General features: G+C 36.1%; 1 pseudogene; it reads left to right on the forward strand.

The window, feature by feature from the left end:
- Positions 1-1,022: 1,022 nt before the first annotated feature.
- LOC130239041 (monocarboxylate transporter 12-B-like) lies at positions 1,023-17,223 on the forward strand (annotated as a pseudogene).
- The last annotated feature ends 78 nt before the right edge of the window (positions 17,224-17,301 follow it).

Consider the following 17,301-nt stretch of genomic DNA (forward strand, 5'->3'; position numbering starts at 1 on the left):
AATTAGACAAGCCTAACTTCAAAGAAATCTATTTAGTGGATGTATTTTTTTTATGCTGGCATGAAACAATGTGCAACTGGGACTGTTCCCACAGTGGGCTGATATATAGATTAGAAGACTCATAAACTGCAGGTTCAGTTGCATAATAGGGGAGAAAACAGCATCGTCTTATCCTGAAAGTGTACATTGTGTACAACATTACAAAATTTTCCTGATTGTTAACATCCAAGATGCTCTGTCTAATGCAACTGAATGAGGCTGAACTATTTGTCTAAACACCATTTATATAATCCCAACTTTTCCAGCTGATAAATTAGATTCTTCTCCGGTGAAACACGTAAATTATTCTTTTACAAATGCTCGCCTTGGCCCGACTCTGCTATGTACATCCACACAACAATTGAATACATAATCAGTCATGTGATATATGCATTTTGGGAAGATCAAGTATGACATAGGCAGCAAGAACCACCTCAATGTTTAAAAAAGTTGGTCAGAGGACTGTCTAAAATGGTTATATTTGAATATTAGTATTTGTATCAGTCAATTTGGCTATGAAAACTAGATGTTTTGAATAATAAACAATGTTAAAAATCATTCAAAGAACAGCTCGACTTTCTAATCTCTCAAACTGTTCAGAGAGGTCATGAAGTTGGTCTGCAGGGTCTCAAGTTAATATAGCAACCTGTCAGTTAGAAAGTGTTTTTTTCTCTCACTTCCCTGGAAAGCAGTTCAGCATCAGTTCACATTTCACTGTGAATCATCTGTAAAATCAACCTAGAACATGTTACAGTACAGAAAACCCAGAATCACCCATACTGCATGTTAATCATTTTAGCTGAGCTTGTTATTTATTCCTGCCTGTGTTCTGCTGTGTGTGTCATCTTGCGCTTAGAAAAGTCACTGAGTGGGCCCCACACCTGCAGAACGAGTTCCATGCTGGTGAGTGTGGCAGCAGAGAGGTTCAACGTGAGTGTGAGAACGAGAGAGTTGGAGTTTGATGGCCATAAAAGTGGTTGGGAAGGACAGACTACATGGCTCAGGAAAAGAAGAAAGGAGGGGTCCTCCTCGGATGGAGGGTGGGGATGGATGATCGTGGCTGGCCTGCTTTCTAGTAACTGTTTGCACACGAGCTGTAACAAGGTAAGCTTTTTTGTGGACCATATGTTGCTGTTCATACCTGCGTAACTAGATCAGCGTTAACACTTAACGTAACAGTAAGAAATATTGTAAAACTTTTTCTGACACAACACTTTGTTTGTAATGATGCTTTAATGAAGGTTCATTTTTGCAGTTACAATTACACTATTAAAACATAAGGTTTTTATCCACCTGTTGTTTTTTTTTTTTATGGTAACCAACGGAGAATAATCTCTCTGTTAAATACTAGTTTTAGGTTTTTTTCAATAGATTTTAAATCAACTCAACAACAAAATAACAGTCTCATAAACTCTCTGTTGTTTAAATGCCTGGAAATGTTATTCAGATCTGTTAACCTGTCAGATAATGCATACTTTTGTACAGTACAGTACATGAGGCATAACAGAACGCTATATTTTAGTTCATTCCATGCTGAGAATTACCTAGAAGGAGTCATTGGTTCACAAAGTGACAAGTGCTATCTGCCATTTCTACTGCAGCTTTGAGGTCAGGTTACATTTGACACACTGTAAACAACATTTTAGACCTTTACATAGAAAGTTGGTGTTGCTTTTACATCTACTTGAACTGCTCTGACTGAATTAACTTTATAGATTTGCCCTGTTTATTCTGTAATCATTTATTTTCTGAAGTTTTCTTGTATGACACGTACTATATATTTGCATACTGCAAGAGGTAAAATATTCTGTTTTGAACAAGCTGTTCCATTAAGCAATATTTGCCTTTCTCCCAAGGCATTGACTGTGCCTTACTGACAATGCTGTTTAAGCCCTTTAATTGTAGGGTTGTTCAATTTAGATGTGCAGGTACATCAAGTGACATGTAAAATGTGAAATGTGAGAACCTGAGGAACAGGTTTACGCAGATGAAATTGCAAGCGAGTTGGTGAGAACAAAACAGTTCATCTGACCTCTCACCTCTGAAACAAACACCTTTTGACCGTTTCTTGGAGGTCTGTCTGAGATAAGTGGTAATTATCAACCTAAGGAGTACCAGATGATGAAACACTTGTTAAGCTTAAAAGGCAGCTTGTGGTCTTTGGATGGACAGTGTGCCTTTTTAACCCCTTCTTTATCTTATGGAGATTTTCTTTGCTCTTAACCCCTTCAAAAGTCCTTATCCATGTATGTGTGTGTAATTCAAGTCCTGTGTAAGATTTTACCATTTGAGTCTGCAACTTGGCTTATAGCTCCATCGCTGTCTTTGTAGAGCTGGTTAACTGAAGGACGTCTCCTTCTTTAATGGCTGATGGCCAGACACGCTCGGTCTCAGTGGTGGAAGACGTGAGAGTTGCCTGGCTGTCATACCCACACTGAGTGCTCTGACCTGAATGACCCTCCAGTTTTTGTTTGTTCAGGTGAGCAGAACAGACACTGCAGGAGGTTTGTGCCTCATTACCCCATCATAGGCTTTCATGTCCAACACACCCACACACTGCATCGGCTTTTCATTGTTACCAGCTGTAAATGACACTGGATTTAAAAGCATGTTGTTACTGGGAATTGTCACAAATTGCTGTAAATGTTGTTCTTTGTACAAAAAGTAAACACGTCAAGCCAAACTTAAGTTAAGTAGCATGTGAAAATAGAACAATTAAAGGGCGCCTATTCGCAGTGGTGGATAGAGTACTAAAAAAAATCATACTCAAGGAAAGTACCATTACTTGCCTAAAAATGTAGTGCAAGTAGAGTAACAGTATCTGGTGTAAATATTACTCAAAGTATGAGTAAAAAGTAGACCTTTCAAAAGTACTTTGAGTAGTGCGTTTTACGCTGTAAAGCTTATGCGTTTACAAATAATTTGTGTACAGTATGTGTGTGTAAACGTAACATTCTGTAGTGAATCCAGTTACTGCCCAGCAGGCACACAACATCATGAGATGTTAATATTAGGTTAGATTTAGGTTGTGATGTCAGGTGACCAAAATTCATGGTCTAGCCTGTCTACGGACAACGTTATTGTGACATTCAATAACAACGTCAAATGATGCTGATTTGGTTGATTTTAGGTTCTTAGAAAAGGACCAAAATCCAACGTTGAGCCAACATCTTAAACCAACATCATATTGATGTCATTTATGTCAATACTGACATTTATTCTTCAGGTATGGCAACTAAAATCCAACAACTGATAGACGTCATAGCAGTAACGTCCACACAACGTCAAACTGTAACATTAGACATCAGACCTTGGCCTGACATTGTTCTGGCGTCAACCCGATTTTAATTTCCAAAAAAATTCAACACCCATGACGTTAGGGTAAAAAAGTCAATCTCAATGTCTTGCGCCTGCCGGGCCATTTTGGCCATCATACAGTAAACATCCATAATGGACTGATTTGCTCTACAGTGTTTGGACTCTTAGTAGTGATTATTAAACCACACTGAACTGAGCTAAACTGAACCAAACTTAAACACTGAAAACTGAACTGACACGGATTCAATTTACTAAGATCTTTATGCGAAGCTGCTTTGACAAATCTACATTGTAAAAGCGCTATACAAATCAAGTTGAATTGAATTGAATTGAATAATCTTCTCATCAGTGACATGCATCTAAACAGTCTCTGGGTCATCGCGTATAAAGATTTTGGACATCTTCTTGGACACTTTTAATGCTTCCAAACAGTTTGCTGCATTATAAATCTCCCATGTCTTGAGGTAGTTCATTATGATGCGATTTGCCTTCTACGTGCGATTTTATAAAACCTTTAATCACAGGACTGATTTTTCTAATCCCATAGACAAGAAAAATAAAGTAGTGACTGCTGGTTTAAGGAAAGTATTGGAGTAAAAGTACAGATACTGCACTGAAATGTACTCAAGGGGAAGTAAAAGTACACATTTTTAAAAAACTACTTAGTAAATACAATTCCTTAGGAAAAACTACTCAATTACAGTAATTTGAGTATTTGTAATTAGTTACTTTACACCAGTGCCTAGCTGGCAAAATGAATTTTTGAATGATGTTGGACAGAAATGTTTGTAGGTATAGCATAGTAGCTGAGAGCAGGTTGGGTGGTGTAGGACTGGTGGGGTTATATATAGTAAATAGTGGAAAAAGAATATTCAAATGTCAAAACAGGTATATATGTTATACTTAGAATCCCAAATCAGAAAAAAGTTGGAACAGTATAGAAAACGCAAATAAAAAAGAAAGTATTGATTTCTATATTTACTTTGACTTGTATTTCATTGCAGATAAAATTACCACAGCATATTTAATTTTTTGTCCGGTCAACTTCGTTTTACTTGTAAATATAAATCTTTTCCTGTCATTAAGACCTGCAATGCATTCCAAAAAAGTTGTGACAGAAGCAATTTAGGACTAGTAATCAGGTAAATTGGTTAAATAATGATGTGATTTGAAATGGTGATGTCAACAGCTGATTGTAATATGATTTGGTACAATAGAAGCATCTAAGAATGGTTTAGTAATTTAGGTGCAAAGATGGGCTGAGGACCACCAGTTTGCCAACATATACGTGAGGCATGGTATGGGGTTATTCAGTGCCCTTGGCAAAGGTAACTTGCACTTCTGTGAAGGCACTAATAATGCTGATTGAGATTTTGGAGGACAATATGCTTTTTTTAATGGACGCCCCTGCATACTTCAACAAGACAATGCAAAACCACATTCTGTACACATTAAAAAGTCCTGGCTGCGGAGGAAGAGGATACAGGTACCCGACCTATAGAGAATGTGGGGAGCATTTTGAAGTGCAAAATGCGACAACAAAGACCCAGTACCCCACCTTAAGACTTGTGGTGGAAGAATGGGACAAAATTTCACCTAAAACACTTCATCATTTGGTGTCTTCAGTCCTTAAATGTCTTTTAAGTCTTGTGAAAAGGAATAGCAACATTACAAAGTGGTAAATGCTTTACTGTTCCAAATATTTTTGAAATGTGTTGGAATACGTGTTTATTTAAAAACAAAAATCATGAGGAACACATTAAATAATGTTCGTTGTATTAGCTGAAATGAAAGTCAGGTTTATTTAGAAATCACTACTTTCTTTTGTTGTGTTTTTAATTGCACAGCAGATTCTGGTATTGTTATAAAAATGTAAGTAGTGACTTGATACTTTGACAACACTTCTTGTATGTCTGTCTGTTCAGAATGTGTTGTTGTTTTCTCTTTTCCAGATGCATCTCCATATTCTTTGTCGAGTTTCAGATGCATTTTGTGAAAGACTACTCTGGGACAGCATGGATTCATTCATTAGTGGACTGCACAACCATGCTCTGTGGTAAGTAATAATCATACTGGTCTCTAAATCCAATAGAAATCAGCACGTCACAGTCATCGTTATTGGCTGGTCTTAAAAAGGTTTTCAATTTTAAGAATTCAATTTCAAATTCACATTTCTAGATTGACCACTAGTTTTTTAGGCAATCTTTTTGTCCAACTGCGACAATAATGTTACATAAGACACTAAAAAAAGGCTTGCAGGCTGTGGGAGGCTCAAAACTCTAAGTCAGCAACACACAGCGAACATCTTGAGAGGACACGCCAGTGTCGCAAGCTTGACCCAAAAAAACAGAACTGTTTGCTTTCCTTACACCCAGTGCTGTCTGCTATTGACAGTACAGCAATCTTAAGAATTACATTGCTCAGGTAAACAATAGATGTGTAAGATTTGCAGTTATTACATAAAACTTTGCAATATTGTGTTTGGTCTTTCATCACATTGCATTCCATGTGTTCAAGACTACAAATCTGTGGAAATTAGCATCTAATAAAATGGAATTGTTACAACTGTGACACTTTTTATAAAATTTTTTAAATCATTATTATTTTATTGACTATTATGGGTTGTTAATAAATTAGTTAGACAAAATGATCTGACAAAATTATTTTGTCCTTGGAAGAATATTCTGTGCAGTAATAGTAACCAATTATATGAGTGAATGATTAGGATTTATTAGAGAATTTCTGTTGTGTGTAAATGTAGTTTATATTTTTTTGCTGCACAATAAATGTATCCAGCTGAAGAATTAGAAAATGTGATGTATCCATCCAGTATTCTATATATTATATATATATATATATATTATATAATATATATATATATACGTAATATAATAATACAGTTCTCAGTTTTAACAATTTATTTTCAGCAGCTTGGTCTTTAGTGTCACATAAAATATTTAAAAAATTAAAATCATGACACTAAATGTGACTTTTGTTCAGTATTCCATGAACAGATACATCATTAAAATATTAAAATTTGATTAACTAAATGCATACCATCCTGCATAAAAATATAAATATATTAAATCTGACATGCTAAATAGGACTACTGATTTTAGTTTTCTTTCCATATGTTTTAGTTTGACTTACGCAACACCCATGTTCATTCTCGTGTTACTTTTGCAGCCCCACTCGGAAGTCTGATCGGGAATCAGTTGTCATGCCGTGTAGCTGTAATACTAGGAGGATTCCTGGCCTCCGTAGGACTAGTACTCAGCTCCTTTGCCACCAGTCTAGAATATCTTTACGCTACATTGGGCCTGTTAACTGGTAAGCACCCTAAGATTAAACACTGACCTACAGACCCATATTCCACATTTAGTCTCCAGCAAGCTCAGCGTGTGTGTGTTTTTTTTCCTCTTGTTTTATAGGGCTTGGCTTCGCTCTTTGCTATACTCCAGCTATTGCCATGGTCGGTATCTATTCTGTGAGAGGAAAGCCTTGGCTTATGGCATTGCCATGTCTGGAAGTGGCATTGGGACCTTCATCCTGGCCCCAGTAGTGCAGCTGCTAATCGAACACTACTCATGGCGAGGGGCCCTTCTCATTTTAGGGGGGTTTGTGTTGAACCTGTGTGTGTGTGGAGCTCTGTTACGGCCTATCATTGTAAAAGAAGAGGAAGCCTGTCCTCTTCCAGTGGACTCAGAGTGCGGTACAATGTTAAGCCTTCAACACTGAATGGTGGTCCTACAAGGAGTGCTGCGAGTGATGCTAAACAACGGTGCTTTCAGTCCTTGCAGGAATACCACTTCCTGCTCATGCCTGACTTCCTGGTACTTGCAGGCTCCTTCCTACTGCTGGCCAGTGGGTGTAGTCTGCCGTTTGTGTACCTAGTTCCATATGCACTGGATGTTGGTGTTGGTCATCAACATGCTGCCTTCCTCATGTCCATACTAGGCGTTATTGACATTGTTGGCAACATCACATTTGGCTGGCTCACTGACAGGAGGTATGTTGTTTTGTGCCGTCTGTTAGTATTGCATTACGGTTGGAAAAAGAGTGATCATTTACTGTCTGAACAACATGTTTTTTTTGTCGTTGTTGTTCAAGTTAGGGGGAGTTGTAAGCACAGACCTTGTAATCCAATAAACAGCTGTGTTGTTTTTGACAATTTAATAAGTTGAATATATCTGTTGTAAGATGAGCATAGGAATTCATTTAAATATTTCTGTCATAAAGTAAATGCCAATGTAGTACAATTATTTTTACCATAATCACAATATACATACATACAGTTTAAGACAAAATGATTATCTCCCATGAAATTTTATTCTTTATTAAATATTTCACACATGATGTTCACACATAACAGGCCAAGGACATTTCGTCACTTTAGAATTATAAGGTTCTATCTGACATATTAAATGACAACTTATTTACATTATGGTTAGAGATAGATTACAGATACATTACATTACAGATAGAACCTTATAATTCCAAGGTGACTATTTTCTATAATGTTTTTTCGTCTTGAGAAAGTCATTTAGTTTGGCTGGAATAAAAAGCTGTTCTTTTATTTTATTTATTAATTATTTATTTTTTAGTATCTTATAAGATAAATAGAAAAGTATTATGGGCAAAGACTAAAGAAATTAGTTAATAAAACTATTGGGTTTTTAAAAATGTGTTGAATTATCTCTCCATTATACAACACAACACGAGGGAAATATTTTTAATTCAAATTTCATAGGAGGGCTAGTCATTTTAATAAAACTATATGGTCATCTTGGTCAGTACTCTCTGGAAGAAAGGAATTTTGTTAATCTAAGTGGGACTTTCCAGGAACACTAAAGGATAAATAAATAAAAATTATGTCAGCAAGTCTTTTATAAAAACTGCGTGTAAAATGCCATGTGGTGCAATTTCTCAAAAACCTATATTTATTAATATATCAAAAAATCTTTAATGTTAAAAATTTGAATGTATTCAAGAAAAGAATGAATCTTAATGAATGTTTTTTTTGAAAATGTGGTTCTAAAAGGATTCAAATATTGATCTGTGGATTTCAGCACAACATTTTTACAGTAAAAACAAAATGAATAACAAATAACAATGACAACTGATGATAAACTGGGGACTTATTAACCAAAAAGATCACCTGGGGTGGGGGGGTGGGGGTTATTCCTTTTAAAAAAGAAAAGTTTTCAACTTATACCATTGTGAAGTACATATTAAATTAATACTTTTGGAATTTTAAAGATTTGTTTTTGTACATCATTGACCCAGCTGTCAGTTTAAACTTAAACTTTAAAAGAGTATGCATCATGTTTGTTTTTTCTTTGCCTAATGATTGATATACAGAGGTCAAAAGATTATAGAAGTGCTTAGGTCTAAGAAAAATAAAGTATCAATACTATGCTTCTGATCATGCTGACTAAGGCTTTCCGATCTCTCTTCCAGGTGTCTAAAAAGTACAGGAATATATGCTACATGTTTGCTGTGGGAATGGAGGGACTGTGTTGTCTTTTTATCCCCCTCTTACGCACATTTGTTTGGCTGGTACCCTTCTCTGTGCTTTATGGGTACTTTGATGGAGCCTATGTTGCCCTTATTCCAGTGGTAACATCAGATGTTGTAGGGAGACAATACCTCTCTTCAGCTCTTGGGTTGTGTACTTTCTCCATGCTCTTCCCTATCTAGTCAGCCCACCCATTGGAGGTAAGAGTCTCAAATGATTTTATTTTCATCAGTTCAAACTTTATATAAAGTAAATGTTCACATCTTTTATTAGTCACAATACAGCACTGTATACACATTTTATATTTGCATTGCAGGCAACTTTAGTGTTTAATCCTGTCCTTTCTTTAGTGTTTAATCCCATCTACTGGAGTGACAACTGCATTCTGTTACTAAATTAAAGCCATAAGCCAAAGTCATTAATACAGTTGTGTTCATACTAGGGCTGTCAATTTAACATGTTAATAAGGAAAATGTTACATGTAATTTGTGTGCAGTTAATGTACATTCCCTGACTTTAGACCTGCATCAGTTCTTGAATTCAATTCTTGAAATAAATTAGTCAGATTGTTGAATACAGGGTTCATACGGTCATGGAAAACCTGGAAAAGTCATGGAATTTTGACATGGCATTTTCCAGGCCTGCAAAAGTTTTGGAAAAACCAAAAAACCCTCAAAGTTTTGGAAAAGTCATAGAAATTAGTTTAACAAATATCCATATACTTGAAATAGAATATTGGAAAAATCTGACATTATATTTTGTATTTCTGTGATATATATTGCTATAAATCAAATATAGTAAAGATAAAAGTGAATTAGTTTTCAGGTATTCGCTATTCAGGTACAGATATTGAATAATCAACACTGCATAGTCTTCATTGTATATTATGCAATTTTATTAAAGTTACAAAAAATTTCTTGTAGCCGGATGTTTTAAAATTTAAAATGTTCACACAGTCACAGGCCTTAAAGGGACAGTTTACTTAAAGATTAGAATGTTTTCACGGCAATTTTTGCGTGAACTACAGTATCTCTTTAAAAATGCACGCAGATGATAAACTTTTTCTCCATTATGATTAAACTCTATATTAAACTCTAATCCCAAATTTGCATATCCTGCGATGTGACTATTGCGGATGCACACATTGCGATATTGCTGAAACGATATATTGTGCAGCCCTAACTTGGCCAAAAATCTACTCTCACATTGTTAGTGCTGTGTAAGCATTATCAAAATCAATTTCACATAGATATAAAAACAATTTAAACATTGTTCTACGATATGCTGTAATAAATTTAAACGTCTTTGTTTTTCTTATTATGTACCATGTATATGTAGACATTACATAAAACATTATGTCATGAAAATGTACTTGAAAGTTCTGGAAAAGTCTTGGAAAAGTCATGGAATGTCAGTAGTAAAAATGTGTATGAACCCCGTAAATAACATGATGCACAAAAGCAATTTACTGAAAGCCTAAAGTATAAATGCAGTTATATGCTCCTAAAATTCAAGATATTATGGCAATAAATGCCCTCTATGAGGTTTTTGTCACATATTTATATAATATATTAAATGCACAATATGTACTATTACTTAAATAAAAAAATCCAAAACTACTAGAACAGTGATATATTTTGCTGATTATGTAGTAACATTATTATAACAAATGTTTAGAAAATGGTAATATCCAGAGAAATAGGCAATTTTAACTAGAAAACAGGCTAACACACTTTAACATGTTCTGTCTTTCAATAAACTGCACAGAGCAGAGCATTTTAACATAACCAAAATATATTTAGTATGATAAAACAGCACTGCTTCTTCCCCAAGTTATTATGACTGATGGAAGTGATGCACTGTGCCATAATAAAAGCTCCTCTGCTTTTGTGCCGTGCTCGTCCCTCATCAGAAATTGCTTCAGCAGTTTAATTTTGCTTCGATGGTTTTCAGCCTTACTCAGCTTTAGACTACCATGATAATAAGGCCCAATCCCAATTCTACCCCCTTAGCGCTTCTCCTTGAACCCCTTCTACCCCTCATTTTGCGCGTTCACGTGAAAATAAAAGCTAAAATAAAAACCACTAAATTTCGCTGTAATCTATAATCCACAATATTAACTCCTGTATAGCAGTCCCACAACATTCTGACACTCGAATACCCTGTCAGATAAGTCTAGTGGCTGGGAATGACCTTTTTACAGTGTCTGCTATAATGTTAATGTTGTTTTCTTGTGTTTACATAGATGAATATGGCCACTGTGAAAAAGCACAGTAAAGTTACGATTTTATTCCCACATTAGATCGTTATAATAACATGATATATGCCTTCAGTGATTTCCTGAAGATAAATACCAAAAAATAACACCACTGGAATAACTTCAGCAGTCACGATCGTCTGATCTCATATGAGGCAAGAGATTGCGATGGCATGTGATGACGTGTGCAGGTGTTGTAGTGCTGTCCCATTTCTTAGGGGTAAATTCTGAAGCCCTTCCCCTTCACACTCTGGGATTGGGCCTAAGTTTTGAATATCACACGAGTAACAAATGCGGTATTGTATGATTTTTACTTCATTTAACATTTTAATGAAATAAATTTAATTATGCACTGTCACCTCAAATCAAGAAGGTCGCTGTTTCGGAGGCAGGAGGCATTTCTGTTTGAAGTTTGCATTTTCTCCCTTTGTTCATGTGGATTTCATACAGGTGCTCAAGTTTCCCCCACAGTCCAAAGATATGTAGTAAAATGGATTGTGTATGTATGTGTGTGTGTGTGAGAATGAGAGAGTGCTGTGTAAGGCTGGATGGGCATCCTTGCATAAAACCTGAATATGTGGTGACCCCTGATAACACAGGAATTAAGCTGAAGGATAGTGAGTGGTGAAAAAATTAATACATCATTCAGAATCTTAAAATGCTAAGTAAGACATTTAATGCCACCTAGTAGCAGGTTTGGTTTTTATTAGAGCCTCATTTCGTTAAATAATCCATTAATAAAAAAAGGGTTAGTTTCTCAATGTATCAATTCTGTCATCATTTACTCCACTTTCACGTTTCAAATCTGTGTGATTCGGTATAAAACAAAAAACATGGCTATTGTAACCTAAAAGTTTGTATGTAATGAATTCTGTGTTGATTTTGTCAAACCAAATTTTTGTAATGTCAGTAAGCCTTTACATTTAACAGTGATGACGAAATTTCCTTTAATGCATTTATGCATTTAATTAATAATCAAATAGTCTAAAAAACATTTAATTGATTGACAGGCATTGATCTCACACATGTTATTTATTTGTGAGAGTGACAATCACATTCCATAACTGTTCACGTTTGTAACTTTTCAGCTAGTTTTTCCTGTTTCACCACACTGTGCAAGAGAGCCACACTTCACATCTGTTCTGGTATTTCAGTAACTTATAGGGCTTCTGTTTAATGTTATACGTCTAATGTGCATGGCGTAAAAGCACCAACGGCATATCCGAATCCATATTCGCTATTTTAAGAATGGAAAAGTGGTCTGTGTGCTAGGCACATGGTCTAAAAAGGGTTTTCCTTATTTTCTTAATGAGTTATGGGTGTGTTTTGGGCATAATGTGTATTAAACCAATCAGAGTCTCATCTCCCTTTCCATTTAAGAGTTAGTTGTGTTGCACCATGGCGCATTAGTTATTTACATGGTCGACTTTGTAAGTGGAAAAACTGAATGCCTCACTAGCGATAAAATGGTTAAAGACCATCTGTGCAGGTTAAAGACTATCTTGGCCTCTTCCATTTGACCATGGATTCGGGAAATAGTGGTGGGCGCACTCTATTAAAGACATACATTACATATTTAATTTCGTAGATTTATTTCAAAACTATTTCTTTATTCAGTTCTAATTTCCAGCAATTTCAGCAAAAAATGAACAATAATAACAAAGTATATATATATAAGTGAGTTATATACAAACACACTTCCTAATCCTATGCCCCATTTGGTGATGCATATATCTCTAAAACAGGTGGACAAATCTAAACATAATAAGTATAAAAGTTAAAATAAAATTAAATATGCATATAATAAAAACTAAACAAATGTAAATCGTTATGAATAGCCTGACTACAACAAGCCCCATGAGGTAAGAAGGTGGACATTTTTTATATTTATTCATTTATTCACTAATTTTCTTTTCGGCTTAGTCCCTTTATTAATCTGGGTCGCCACAGCGGAATGAACCGCCAACTTATCTAGCACGTGTTTTGCAGCAGATGCCCTTCCAGCCACAACCCATCATTGGGAAACACACACACTCTCATTCACACACATACTGTACACTACGAACAATTTAATCTTTGGACTTATGGGGGAAACCGGACCACCCGGAGGAAACCCACACGAACACGGGGAAAACATGCAAACTCAGAAATGCCAACTGACCCAGCTGAGGCTCGAACAAGCGACCTTCTTGCTGTGAGGCAACATCGCTACTCACTGCGCCACCACGCCGCACATTTTAATATTTATGTAGACTATTATAAAATATAAAATAACTTTCATTTTTAAAGCTATTTGTAATAATAATAATCACAATTTCTTACATTTATATAGCGCTTTTCTGGACACTTAAAGCGCTTTAAACATTTTGGGGGAATCTCCTCATCCACCACCAGTGTGCAGCATCCACTTGGATGACACGACGGCAGCCATATTGCACCAGACCACACCTGCTGATTGGTAGAGGAGACAGAGTAAATTAATTATGATATGGGGATGGTTTGGAGGCTATGATGGACAGGTTAAATCCCTATTCTCTTTCAAAGGACATCCTGGGATTTTTAACGACCACAGAGAGTGCCCATCCCACACAGACCACAGATTAAGCGCCCCTGCTGGTCACTCACATCACTTCTGGCAGCAATCTAGCTTTCCCATGTGGTCTCCCATCAAGGTACTGACTAGGCGCAGCTCTGCTTAGCTTCAGTGGGCGACCATGTGAGTTGCAGAGAGCTAGCTGCCGACCTCAGTGTGTATTAAGCAATGCGTACACAATTTTGGTCCCACATATGTACATAACACTAACACATTCTTTAAATGACAAATAAAAACCCTGTGCTGTGGACTTTAGAGCAGCTTTTAGTTGGTCAATGGCGTAGTCTACTTCAGTTTCAGTTCAGTCTCAAAAAAACAACACACACACACACACCTCCTTTTCAGACCAGCACACCTTTGAGCACACAAATGGTGTAAATGCATTTGCTATTTAAACAATATGGCACAAAATGTGAAAATCATACCTGTGCTGAAACTGTTCTGCATCTAGTGCCTCATTGCACCAGGTGTATGATAGGGCCCAAAGAGATGCAGATATGAGCCAGTGTCCAGTTATTGTTTTCACCACAGCTGTTCCGATCAGTTTTGTGGTCTGAGCAAGACATACAGTAGATGCTTCACTTTTTACTGAGGTATAAAAGTTTCCATTTCCAATTTTGATTTTGAACTGTTGTGTCAGATGTGATGTAACTTTGCTGTTTTGAAGGTCACAATTATTGGTATTTACAATAGTCACTGTCTCTGTATCAGAGTGTGCATTGCCGATAGAGTCAGTTGCAAACAAGCAAGCGTATTGTGTATTGCCTATAGCAGTGTTTCCCTACCCTGTTCCTGAAGGCACATCAACAGTACACATTTTCAACCTCTCCTAATCAAACACACCTGAATCAACTTATCATAACATCAGAAGTGACTCCAACACCTGAAGTTAATGGGTCAGAAAAGGGAGACATCCAAAATATGTACTGTTGGTGTGCCTCAGGAACAGGGTTGGGAAACACTGGCCTATAGTAAATACACACCCTTGCCTGCCACATTTTATATTTTTATATATTTATTTTTTGGTGCACAGAATTGTTCTTGGAGCTTCATATGATTGCAGTTGAACCACCGAAGTCACGTGGAATGTTTTGACAATAACCTCTTATTATTAACTAAACCTTTAATTCACCCTTCCGCAATGAAAGTTCTTAAAATATAATGGTAAGGTTTGCTGTAAAACAAAACATTACTAAGGGATCATGTATTTTCAGCCTTTTGTTATGGCAGAGTAATCTCAGCCTGAAGGGGTTATTGTGCGATAACTGGCTGGATGCACATTATCCCACTTACTACTAGTCTACTTCTTATATATGTAAAGAATGGACAGAAAATATGTTTACCGAACACAAACTTCATTGAAGAAAGTTGCATCTTTGTTAGAAAGGTACAATCATATCACTTAATTACAACCATACCACTGATTTCCTTTTTTGTTTTACATGGATTTTTCACTAAAATTATCATTAGGATAAGGAATACTGATTTACAGTGGTGTAAAGTAACAAATTACAAATACTCTAACTACAGTAATTGAGTAGTTTTCCCCAGGAATTGTAATTTACTAAGTAGTTTTAAAAATGTGTACTTTTACTCTCCCTTAGTAAATTTTTAGTGGGGTCGGTACTTTTACACCACTACTTTCCTTCAACCTGCCACTTCTTTATTTTTCTTATCTATGAGGATTAGAAAACATCCAACCTAAAATCAACCAAATATCAACGTCTAATGATGTTACAGCTTGAGGTTGTGTGGGCGCTACCACTATGACGTCTATCAGATGTTGGATTTTGGTTGCCATACCTTACAAATAAATGCCAGTATTTGAATATGTCATTGGTTTAAGATGTTGGCTCAATGTTGGATTTTGGTCACTTTCTAACTCGAGCTAAAATCAAGCAAATATCAACGTCATTTGACGTCATTATGGACATCAAAATAACGTTGTCCTTAGACGCTGGGTAGACATTGAATTTTGGTCGTCTGACGTCACTACCTAACTCTAACCTAATAGCGTCTTATGATGTTGTTTGCCTGCTGAGCAATAACTAAATGCACTACAGAATGTTTACACACATCCACAAATTACATGTAAATATCAGCTTTTTACAGCATAAACTATTCTCGAGTACTTTTGAAAGGTCTACTTTTTACTCATACTTTGACTGATATTTACAACAGATACTTTTACTCTACTTGCACTATATTTTTAGGGAAGTAATGGTGCTTTTACTTAAGTATGATTTGTCAGTACCTTCCACCACTGCTGATTTAAGATTAAACTGTTTGTAATCTTATAACTCATAACAGAATACAGATGCAAAATGAAACAGCTGTGTTTGTATGAAACGAGATATCCAGATCCTATAACTAAATACCTGTACACTATCATGTATCATGAGCAGAATCATGTATTCCAGAGTGCTAACAATTAGATGCAGCAGAAAACAATTGACAGAACATACGTTATAAAAGATTAACTGCCTTATTCTTTTCTTTCTTTAGTCTTTTCTTTTTTTTTATTCTTATTCTTTATTCTTCACTTTCGCCAATTATGAAGGTTTTTTTCCCTCTCCGCTGTCGCCACTGGCTTGCATGGTTCGGGATCTGTAGAGCTGCGCATCGTTGGATTTGCTCTACAGTGTTTTGACTCTCAGTAGTGATTTTAACCCACACTGAACTGAGCTAAACTGAACTGAACTGAACTTAAACACTACAAACTGAACTACACTGTTCCTATTTACTTTGACCTTTTATGTGAAGCTGCTTTGACACAATCTACATTGTAAAAGCGCTACACAAAGGTGAATTGAATTAAATATTTAAATGTGGTTAACAGTCCTGAAACTATACAAAATTCTTTAATAAGTCAAAATGATTTTATGTGGTAAAAGGACAGCATGACCAAGATGCAGCACATGTAAATAAAGTAAAGAATGACCTGAAATGTGTTTTCAAGAAAGGAAAATATTAACCTCATTCGTCACTTCTGTAATGGTCTGCCCTATAGAAATAGTGCATTAAGTGGTTAACTATTAATGTAGAGACACATTATCCAAACAAACTGTTTCCATTTTCACCACATTTAAAATGTATTTTCTTTGAAATGTGTTACCCTTGAAGTAATTATATGACTCCCCCCCCCCCCCCCCCCTTCTCTTTGGGTAGGATGGCTGGTAGACACCACAGGGACTTATACGGCAACATTTTTTCTGAGCGGTTTCGCCCTCATCTCCAGCTCTCTCCTGCTTTTCTCAGTCGCCATCATTCGCCATTGTCAGAGAAGCCAAAAGAAGAACAGCCTGAGCAAAATCCCAAACTGGTATCATGTGAAGGCAAACAAGTGGACTATTATCCTCCTAAAAGTAAAGACTTGATGTTAATTATACCAGCCACTTCATAGCATTTGGATAGTTTTTTACGTCTAGTTCTAAAGAATTGTATGAATTATTGTTAGTATATATGTAGAGTCAGTAATAAATACTGTTTAATTGCCCATAGAACTGGTGTATAGAAATGCTCAAGTGCCTTTCTGCTCAAAAGCATTGTATTTCATTTACATTTTAAGCTGTGTTG

The sequence above is a fragment of the Danio aesculapii genome, chromosome 12, assembly GCF_903798145.1.
Source record: "Danio aesculapii chromosome 12, fDanAes4.1, whole genome shotgun sequence".
Lineage (NCBI taxonomy): Eukaryota > Metazoa > Chordata > Actinopteri > Cypriniformes > Danionidae > Danio > Danio aesculapii.